The sequence below is a fragment of the Ursus maritimus genome, unplaced genomic scaffold (assembly GCF_017311325.1).
Source record: "Ursus maritimus isolate PB19 unplaced genomic scaffold, ASM1731132v1 scaffold_17, whole genome shotgun sequence".
In the NCBI taxonomy this organism is placed as follows: domain Eukaryota; kingdom Metazoa; phylum Chordata; class Mammalia; order Carnivora; family Ursidae; genus Ursus; species Ursus maritimus.
In genome coordinates, this window is record NW_024424119.1 from 37320361 (window position 1) to 37331277 (window position 10917).

Sequence of the window (10917 nt, forward strand, 5' to 3'; positions counted from 1 at the left end):
TATCTAAAGTCCTTTTGGAGTTCCTTCTGGAATTCTGCTTGCAAGCTTAATAATTAATTGACCAATAGACGGAAAAGAAGTAGAGACAGATGTAGATACACAGGGAGTATAAGAAGATATAGGAGATAAGCTAAGGGAGAAACATGAGCAGTGGTGTCCCAAATAAGGTCTAATTAATCTGTGATTAGATATCACTATGCACTCTCGATTTCTATGTGCATCAATTAAAGGAATTAGGACATTGCCCCTGCCTCTCCATACCTGGGAGTCACCTGGTTGTGCTGGCAGAAGGTCTACAGGTCAAGGACACACCCCTTTGTTGTCTACTGTGTTGCTGAGTGAGCTCATCCCAAAGCAGCTCGGGGTCCCGTGACCTTCATCTTTGGGCAGTAGGACCAGCAACGACAGGGTGAATGAAATCCATCATAGAAATTACCGGGGAATAGAGGGGGGCCTAAAACCTTCTTAGTGTCTTGTGGTTTCAATTTCATTCTAATCTAGAATCGTGTACAGTCTCAACCATGGGAAGCTGCCCCAATTTTGTCAGCACCCATGACAATATTTTATCCTTGCATTATAAGGTCCAAAGCATCGAGGGCAGTCCTCATTTCTCTCTCAGTCTTATACAACCTGAGTAATCAGCTTTCTTTGACTGCATAGGCAGACCCAGGAGCCCCTCCTTCTGCATTTAGATTCCATAGATTTACGTTTAACACATTATGTACAATTGAGCAAGCCAGCTGCCCCCACTGTGAACTCACATCATTTCTTTGCATGCTAGAAACCTAGACAGGGTGTGAAGAGTGAGAAAATTAGTTGAAATTGGATTGCCTTATTGATACATTTCAGTCAGCCCAAGTCCTTTGACTTACTAAGGCCGGCATATTATTTTCCATTACACTTGGTTCATTGGCATAAAAAAACATACATAATACTAGTACATATTTCAAATGCCAATTCACATGAGAGAACAATTTCCCAACAGTGTTATCTAGTTTCTTCTCAAGTTCCCTGGGTTGAGGTCAGTCTTTGTAGTTAATGTTGGGTTCCTGACCCAAACACAGCCTGTGCCAGTTATGAAAAAAAAAGTCAGTTTTCCATGGTTTGGATAAAGAGGTGACCGTGGGAACATGTACAGCTCTGTCTCTGGTCCTGGTGAAGTCATTGAAAAGCCAACCCAGCCTGGCTATCCTGTGCACCCACACGGAAATGAGGATAGACAGGACTGTAGAGCAAGAGGAAGTGGACCTACTCTGCAAAGCCAGCCTTGGCATATGGAGCGGAGGAGAGTGTCCTTCCCATTCAGAAGGAAAAATCTCTCTTTTACTATTTATTAAGAAACACCAAAATAATCTTGAAAACCGTGCTATATAAGGAAAAAATATGGACCCGATCTATTCAAAGGAAAAATCCAAATGTAGATAAAGTCTTATGAGCAGAAATGGATTATTTTAGCACTGTTGATAATTGCTAAGAAAGATAAGGGACCGAATGAATACACAACCCTATGTCCCACCAATTATCGTATAACTCTTAAAATTATTTTACAAAGAGTTTGTAATGACCTGGGAAAATGCTAGTGATGTAGTTTAGGTAAAGAGCATAAGATAAAAGCTGTATTCGTAGCATAACTTTGTAAAGAAAAACACATTCGTGAACATAAAAATCCTGAAGAAAGTATAGTAAAATGTTAAGAGTAATTGTTCCTAGATAATGATACGACCGGTGTCTTAGTTTGTTCGGGCTGCTACAACAAAATGCCATACGCTGGGTGGCCTGCAAACGACAAACATTTATTTCTTACAGTTCTGGAGGCTGGGAAGTCCAAGATCAAGGTGTTGGTAGATTTGGTGTCAGGTGAGGGTGTGTTTCCAAGGTTTATAGACAGCTGTCTTCTCACTTCGTTCCCACATGATGGAATGGGGTGAGGGAGCTCTCTGGGGTCTCTTTTATAAGGCCACTGATCCCGTTCATGAGGGCTCCACGCTCATGAGCTAATCACTTGCCCAAGGCCCCACCTCCAAATGCATTAGGGATTAGGTTTCAACATAGACATTTTGGGGACACATTCAGTTTATAACAACTGGTGATTTTCTTCGTATTTTTCAAATCTTCTACAACAGACGTATAGCACTTCAAAAATAAGAAGGAAATATTTTAAGAAATCTATGTAACCAATACAAACACAAAACTTTTGCTCCCAGATAATCGTATGGGAAGATATTTTTATATCCGGGTGACTATAGCAGTGACCATAGGAATTTCATGACTGTTCCGTGGGAGGTTTAACTATGGTACCTCCGATACCCATGGTCACCTCATCTCCTTTATACAAGCCCTGCTGGGAGTCCTTCTGAGTCCTAGAATCCCCGTGAGTTAGGAAGCCCATGAGCCATGGAAGTGCTTAGTAAGAGCAATTGGATTCCTTCATGTAGGAATTTCAACTGGAGGACACAGCAGGAAAAAAAAGTGAAGACACACAAAGAAAGCCCAAGATCAAGAGACAGCCAGAGTAACTGTGGTTGAATGTTACACAGATGACTTGCACAAAACTGACTTCCTGGGGTCCACACCCCTATGCAGTCTGCTCCCACACAGAGGCTCAGCCAAAGTCACTTGATTTGTCTGATGGAACATCACTGAACAGGACCCAATAGGTGTTTAATAGACATTTGTGCATGAGGAGCGGCCCTCTTGGATCCCTGAGACCACCACACTGTTGAGAAGCCCAGGACGGACAGGAGAGAGGAGAGAGGGCTCGCTACAGCAGGCTTGTCTCAGCTGAACTCAGAGAAGACCAGTAAAAGAACTGTTTAGCCAACACATAGAATCATGAGATGTTAAAAAAAAAATTGTCATTTTTGAGCCACTGTCTTAGCAGTGGTTTGTGACCAGCAATGGATAACTGGGACAGCCACAACAGGGAGTCCTGATACTGAGGACTCCACCTTGCATCCTTCCATTTCCAAACCGCGTTTCTTCCTGGTGCACTTGGACCCCGTGGAGTGTCTGTTCTGGGGTTCTTTGAGATTTCCATCTTCTGTATCGATCCTTATAGTCTTACAGCAACCTGCGTAATTTTAAAGTAGGTATTGTTGTCAAACCCCAGCCTTCAAAGAGCTGAGCCAAAATGTGAGTGTCTTCAGGAGAGGGATGTTGTGGGTTTTGTTCACCATTACACCCCCACAGAACGGTGTCTATCCCATAGCAAGACCTTAGGAGATATTTGTAAGTAAATGAGCAAGCAGATCTTGGGAGCTTGTTTAAAATATAGATTGCAGGGGTGTCTGGGTGACGCAGTCAGTTAAGCGTCTGACTCTTGATTGGGTCATGATCTCAGGGTTGTGAGATCAAGCCCCACATCGGGTTCCATGCTGGGTGTGGAGACTGCTTAAGATTCTCTCTCTCCCGGGGCACCTGGGTGGCGCAGTTGTTAAGCGTCTGCCTTCGGCTCAGGCCGTGGTCCCGGCGTTCTAGGATCGAGCCCCACGTCAGGCTCCTCTGCTGGGAGCCTGCTTCTTCCTCTCTCACTCCCCCTGCTTGTGTTCCCTGTCTCACTGGCTATCTCTCTCTCTGTCAAATAAATAAATAAAATCTTAAAAAAAAAAAAGATTCTCTCCCTCTCCCTCTGCTCCCCCCATCCCTGCTCTCTCAAAAATAAATAAATAAAATAAAATATGGATTCCAGGGCCCCACCTCTGGAGACTCTGATTTGGTAGGTCTAGGTTGGGTCCAGGAAACGGTATCATTATTAAGCCACTTCAGTGAAGCTGAGGCAGGTGGCCTAGGGGACCCATTTTCACCATCAGGGCCTCGAGTTATCTGCAACCAAAAGAAGTCAACTGATCAATTTTCTAGCTGTCTGTGCATCAGAATCACCTGGGGAGCTTGTTCATGGTATTAGTTCCTGGTCCTCACTCCTGACCTACCAAATCTGAAAATCGCTGAAAGTGAAAACTTATAATGTTGTGTTATTAAGAAACTCCTGGGTCAGTGGGATGCAGCTGGTCCACATGCTTAAGGGCATTTGGAAACCACTGGCCCCACCAACACAATTCTCCGCAAGTCATTTGGCCACCCAACACACTTTTCTCATTCCCAAGAACATAGAACACACGCTCCCCCAGTTAGATATTCTCACACTAATCTTTATGGCTTTAAAAAAAAAAAAGGTTTTTGTGATGACTGTGAGAAGTATTTGCTAGGGCCTCTTTATAAGCCTAAATGTCTCATCTATCAATCAAATGTTGGTAACACCTGCCTCTCAAGTGCCGTGAGGACTGAAATGAGGCGAGGTGCATGAGGGCACTTTGAAACTGAGCACGCCATGCACGTGATTTGTAAGCCTTTAATCATAAACGTGTCATGCAGGGGATTAAAGTATTTTTATCAACTTTTAGATAAGCAATCAGATTCATTAGGAGTTATCTTGTTCTCCTAACGAAGGGAGAGCCAGACCTTTGGGATCCCGATGTGAAATGTATCAGGGACAGGAAACCCTGGTTGCATTTTGAATTCCTTCACGTGGTGTTCAAAGCCATGTGTCATCGGAGTCCTGCATCATCTTGGTCTCTCCTAACCCCTCTCCTCCACACCCTCCTGCCCCCACGTGCCAGCCCTTCCACTAATGCAGCATGCTGGCTCACCTCTGTCACAAGCCCTAGGTCACGCTGGGCACTACTTCTGGAATGTTCTTTATTATTGTCCATGCCCATCAACCTGGACCTTTCCTGAACCTTTGGTGTCTGTTACTATCTTCTACCCTCTAGTCAGAATTGACCAGCCTCTGTCTCGAACCCCCATTGAACATTTGTCCAAGATCCTGTATCACTTGGTTGCATTTACCAAGATCATGTCACCCTCTTCCTCCACCTTGAAGGCAGGGACTTTTCCTTACTCATCCCTGTGTCTCTGGCCCTGAGCACACTGCCTGGCACAGAGAAGGGACTAATAAATAGTTGTTGATTGCATGAAAGTCTGGAGCTGTCCTTGGTGGGGTCTTAACTTCTAGGGAAACAAAAGTGCTCGTGCCTGGCTGTAGCCACTTGTCTCTCTTGGACTCTGATTTCCTGCTGTTGTCCTTTGCTCCTCGTGCCTCCGTGCAGAGACTTATGAAAACCAAGCAACTTGCAATGAACTGTTCGCCTGATCTTTAACTGGTGGGGGTGTCCAGGAGTTTTAGGAGAGTTTGACAAAGTGGGTATTATATATAAATGTAGTACTTGATATAAATGAAAAATTAAGGTATTAATGAGAAATCTCTTCTGAAGGCCAGTTCTGAATTGTTGGTGTCTACTAGCTACCATCCAGCTGGATGTCCCAGAAGCACTTCACATCCAACAAGTTACAAACTAACAAATCAGCTCCAGCACACAAGCCTACTCCTTGTCCATTGGCCATCTGCCCAGTTGCCTGGACTCCAAGCTCCAAGCACTCGCTCTCTCTTTCCATTCAAGAAAATGGCTTGTTCTCTCTATTCTACCCCCACGATATTTCCCACATCCTTCCCAAGCTTTGCTTTCTGCCACAGGAACTCCTTATCTCTCTTGCAAATAGCCTCTCCCAATTGGTTTCCCAGCTTCCTCTCACTTTTTTCTTGGAATACTGATAACAGGTTCCTCTTGCTAAAGCACAGATTTGTAAAGTTACTCCTCTGCTTGAAAATAATACAATGTTTCCCCATGGCCTACCTACTGGAATAGTCTGAATTCCTTAGTCTGCAAGGTATTTGATGGTAACGAATCTATCTGATCAGATGGCATCTCCTGGGAAGTGAGAATGTAAGAAGGCAACAAGAAGCATTCATTTGTTCATCAAATATTGATCAGCACCAGTTATATGCCATGCTCTGTTCCAGGTTCTGGGAATAGCGTGAATCTTTGATTTTATGGAGCTTATATGTGAAGAGACCAAAAAAAAAAAAAAAAAAAAAAGTGGAGTCACTGATGTCTGCTTCTAAGATAACCTCTAGTCTGAAAAAACAAGATTGTGTAGATTGCGTTGGCCCCAGTTCTTCCTTTCTCTCTGCATCCATGCTCTTTGCCATGTAACCTTGAATTTCCTCATACGAGAAGTAGATGGACTCTTCCCCGCTCAACTCTGGGCTTGGCCACGTGACTTGCTTTGGCCAATGGGATGTTAGCAGATGTTACACAATTAGAGGCTTGAAATGTGTTTGCGTGGTTAGGCTTGTCCTTCTTGTACTTCTGCTTCTGCCATAAAAAGGCTGCCCCCGGTAGATTGCTGGTCCCAGAAGATGAGAAAAATATGAAGTAGAACCAAACTGTGAAGGAATGGTGGTGGTTTTAAGATGCTGGATTTTGGAGGTGGTTTGTTACATAGCATTATTGGGGCAACAGCTGATTGAGTCTCTCCTCCACGAGATCTTCTTGACATCCCTGCATTGGGGGTGCCTCTCCAGAGGAACTGGGGTGCTGCTGGGGCAGCGGGGGGGAGGGGGAGCTCTCCTTCTTCCTTACTTCCGTACAAGAAACCCTTCCTTGTAAGGAATATTTTACTCTAGCCATTTACATCAGCACCTAAGAAACCCGAGTATGTCTTTTCCTTGCAACCTGAATGAGCCGAATGAAGACGAAGTCTTATGCTATCACAGGTCCCTGAGGGAACAGATAATTGGCACAGAACCTGGTGTAGTGCATGGTTTACTCCAGTAGTTGTGAAACCAGATGAAACTCCGGGCAAAATTAGTGAATTTAATGAAGCAGTCTGCCCTAGGTCTTCTCTCAGGAGATCTTTTTCTGTGCAGGAGGCTATTGTTAATTGTTTACCTGTCTATTCCATCTCCCCGCCCCCCCCCCCCCCCCCCCCCCCGCCATTGCTGAAAGGAAGACATTCTGTTAGACCCTGAAATATACAGGCAAATTAGGCATGGCTGATCTTGTCCTTGTAGAGATCACAGATTAATAGAAGAGATAAACAGAGGGTGGTGAGATATAAAAGCTACCAGAGAAATGAGAACAAGATACTAAAGGAGTGCAGACAAATCCAGCTTGGTGGCTCAGAAAAGACTTCAAGGATAAGATGACACTGGAGTTTTGATTGACGAGAAGGAATTGACCAGGTAGAAAAGGGGGAGAACATTCTGGGAAGAACGTAAGCAAATGCATGAACTTAAAATCTATGATGAGGGTGTGTGGGGTAGGGAGGGCGTGGGAAGTGGTGGGAAATGATATAGAAACTCAGACCTGGCCAGGTGTGAAGAGCCTTGTGTGGTACAGCGAGGAGTCTGGACTAGGCCCTGAGGACACTGGGGAGCACCAAAGATTTTAAGCAGAGGAGTAAAATGTTTAGATTTTGCATTTTTAAAAGATCCCTCTGACAACAGTGGCTTGGGAAGGAATAAGGGAACTTGTTAAACGGTCATTACAGTAATACAGGGGGAAAATTTAGATGGCCCGAAGTGTTGCTAGAAACCTAGAGAAGTGAGAGTTTGGGAGAGTTAGGAGGTTGGGTGAGTGGACCAGGTACCTGGTATTGGAGAGAGCAGTGTTGAGATGGCTCCCAGGTTGCTGCTTAAACACAGGCTGGACAGTGGTACTGCTCACTGAGGTTGGGAGCCTTGGCGGGGTGGGGGTGGGGGGGGCGGGGTGGAAGATGAATTCCCTTGGGGTCACCTGGATCGATGGGGGGTTTCGGGAGCCTCTAAATGTATGTCTCATAGGCAGCTGAATACCCATACTCAGGAGAAATAAGTGTTTGGGTGTCATATGGTGTGATGGTTGTTGAAGCCATGTGTTTGGCTTGTTACTTTGTCCACACTGAAGAGTCATTAGCAGATGGTAGGAATGACTTCTGAAGTCCTAGAAGAATCCCTACATGGGATGTAAGAGGTTATCCTAGGATATTCACGTGGGGACCATCCTTTTTTACTTTGTGTGGTCAGAATCCTCCATAGGGCCCAGATGTTAGCTCATGCTCAGTAATGCAGATGAATGAATGAATGAATGAATGAATGAATGAATGAACGAAGTCCCCTGGTGCTTTGGAAGTGGTAGGTGGAAAACCAACCTTGTCAGACCACATACCACAACCTGATTCTGTGGGTTCAAATTATGAATTAATGATGTTCAGAATTCTTATAATTCCATACCCTCCAGAGACCCCCAGGTGAATTCTACAGCCACCTTGAGGAGTTTTCTGAGAGGATAGAGCCTCAGGCCCCCAGGATAGATATGTTGATTTAGTAGGTCTGGGCTGGAGCCTAGGAATCTGCTTTTGAAACAAGCTCCTGAAGGGTTTCTGATGCTGATGCAATGTGGGCCATATTTTGAGAAAAACCACTTGTGTTGGATATTCCCCATTTCTCCATCCAGATCTGCTCTTGGCTTTTACTCGCTCGAGTCTGTGCCCAGTCAGGCTGCTTTCTGTGGCCTGCACCAGGGTGGGCATTGATGTCCCGGGCCCCCCTGCCAAGCTGTGGTTTGGCAGGGGCTACCCCCACAGCTCCTGAGGGGCAGCCCCTCTGCTGGCAGCAGCTCTCCCCAAGTTCCGTACCAGCTCCCTTCCCGTACCCCTGCAGGCCTGGGGTAGTAACAGCTTCTCCCAGCAGCTCCTCTCTGGGTGCTTCGCTGTCTTTATTTCCTCTAACTCTATCCAGACGTCTAAATAATTTGTTTATTACATGCTCTTCAATTACCTCTCAGAGTGTGCCCTGTGCTTCCTGCCGAGACAGGAAAACAAAAACATTGACTGGAAAGAGTCAGGAATTCTGGGCCCAGTTCAGTTCAGTTCAATTCAATTCAGCAAACATTTACTGAGCGAGGTCCTCTGCGCCGGGCTCTGGGCCAGAAGCTGGGGATCCAGAGAGTGCCTTCGACACAGTACCTGCCTATAGAGGGTTCACAGCTTCATGGGAGGCAGATCCCCGAAAACAGGGTGATGACGTGGCAACTCAGGGGAACATTGGCAGTGCAGGGGGGACCACTATGCCGGGAGTTGCAGGCAATGAAGGCTTCCCAGAAAAGGGGTCATGTAGAATTTGGGTGGGCGGGAAAAGAATGAGATAGGACGTCCAGGCAGAGACAGAATCGTGATGTGAATGGCAGTGTCTGCTGTGGCTGCCTGGAGCGGGAACAGAGGGATCTTCGTGCCCACTCTTCTGGGAGGCAGAGGGAGGTCTCAGAGTCCTGAGCTGTGGGATGATCCCCCCGGACAGGTGCTAGTCAGGATCCCCCTGCCTCCAGGTGTTCTCTGTGGGCTGGCGACCACCTGTTCTTTCCCAACTGCCGTGATTTGGGCTCCTCTTCTTCTAAAGCAGGTCTTACTCACCAGCTTACCCTCCCAGGGTTGTCTGGGAGAAAAGAGGGGGATTGCATGGATAATGGGTGTGGGGGTCCACGAGGCTAAGACCAAAGAAACGCTCTGGCTTGTATATACAACAGACTTCTCACTAGGGACTCCTGATTCCACAAACTATCTCCATTGACTTTAAAGGAAGATGAGCCTGGCAAACTCTTATTCATCCTTCAAAAGCCAACTGAGATTTCACCTTCTCCAGGAAGCCTTCCTAGAGCTCCCTCACTAGTGCTCCTGCCTTGTATTCATCACAGGCTTTGGTAATTTGTATGATCACCAGCCTATGCAGCCCACTTGACTACTAGATCTTCACACACAGGCCTTTGACCTATTTGTCTCTTTCTCTCCGGACCCAGCACGGGGCCTCGGGCATAAGAGGGCATGAGAAAATATTTGCTGAACAGAACTGAAAGGAAATCTTGCTGCATTAGCAGAAGTAGGAGTAATAATGGTGATATTATCAGCCCTATTTGAGGAATGAGGAACTGTGGCCGAGGGCAGTGAAGGGGCCCGCTCATCATGATGGCACATCCCGTCAATGACAGGACAGAACTGGGACTTGAACCCAAACAAGCCTGTTGACTGCAAGGGCTGCAATAGACTTCTTCACCCACCCAAGCACAGCGTGCGATGGCTGACCAGTGCTGCTCAGCCAGGAGATTGAAAATAAGAGTGCGTGTTGGCAGACGGATTGCTCCTAACCAGGAACGGTCACTTAACCATCAACTCTCTTAACCCTGACAACAGCTTCGGGAGGTCTGTGTGTGATCATTGCCTGACGCCAAAGATTAGGATCCAGAGAAGCAGTTAAGAAATGCATCCAGGTCGGGGCGCCTGGGTGGCACAGCGGTTAAGCGTCTGCCTTCGGCTCAGGGCGTGATCCCGGCGTTCTGGGATCGAGCCCCACATCAGGCTCCTCCACTATGAGCCTGCTTCTTCCTCTCCCACTCCCCCTGCTTGTGTTCCCTTTCTCTCTGGCTGTCTCTATCTCTGTCAAATAAATAAATAAAATCTTAAAAAAAAAAAAAAAAAAGAAATGCATCCAGGTCATACCAAGAAGAGACAGAGCTTGCATTCAAACTCAGACTTGTTCCAGAGCCCATGCTCTGCCCCACTGCACTTTCCCCAGGGAACGTGACCCAACTTCAGATTTAGGAAGAAAGAGAAAGCACATACATACATATACATATACACAAACATTATAGTATTTGTTGTTGTTTTCGCTGTTTTTTGGGGGCGTGGAGGGGCAGAGGGAGAGGGAGAAGAGAATCTTAAGCAGGCTCCATGCTCAGTGCAGAGCCTAACGTAGGGCTCAATCTCACAGCCCTAAGATCATGACCTGAGCCAAAATCAAGAGTTGGATGCTTAACCTACTGAGCCATCCAGGTGCCCCTATATATACTGTATTTTTTTTTTTTAAAGATTTTATTTATTTATTCGACAGAGACAGAGACAGCCAGCGAGAGAGGGAACACAAGCAGGGGGAGTGGGAGAGGAAGAAGCAGGCTCATAGCAGAGGAGCCTGATGTGGGGCTCGATCCCACAACGCCGGGATCACGCCCTGAGCCGAAGGCAGACGCTTAACCGCTGTGCCACCCAGGC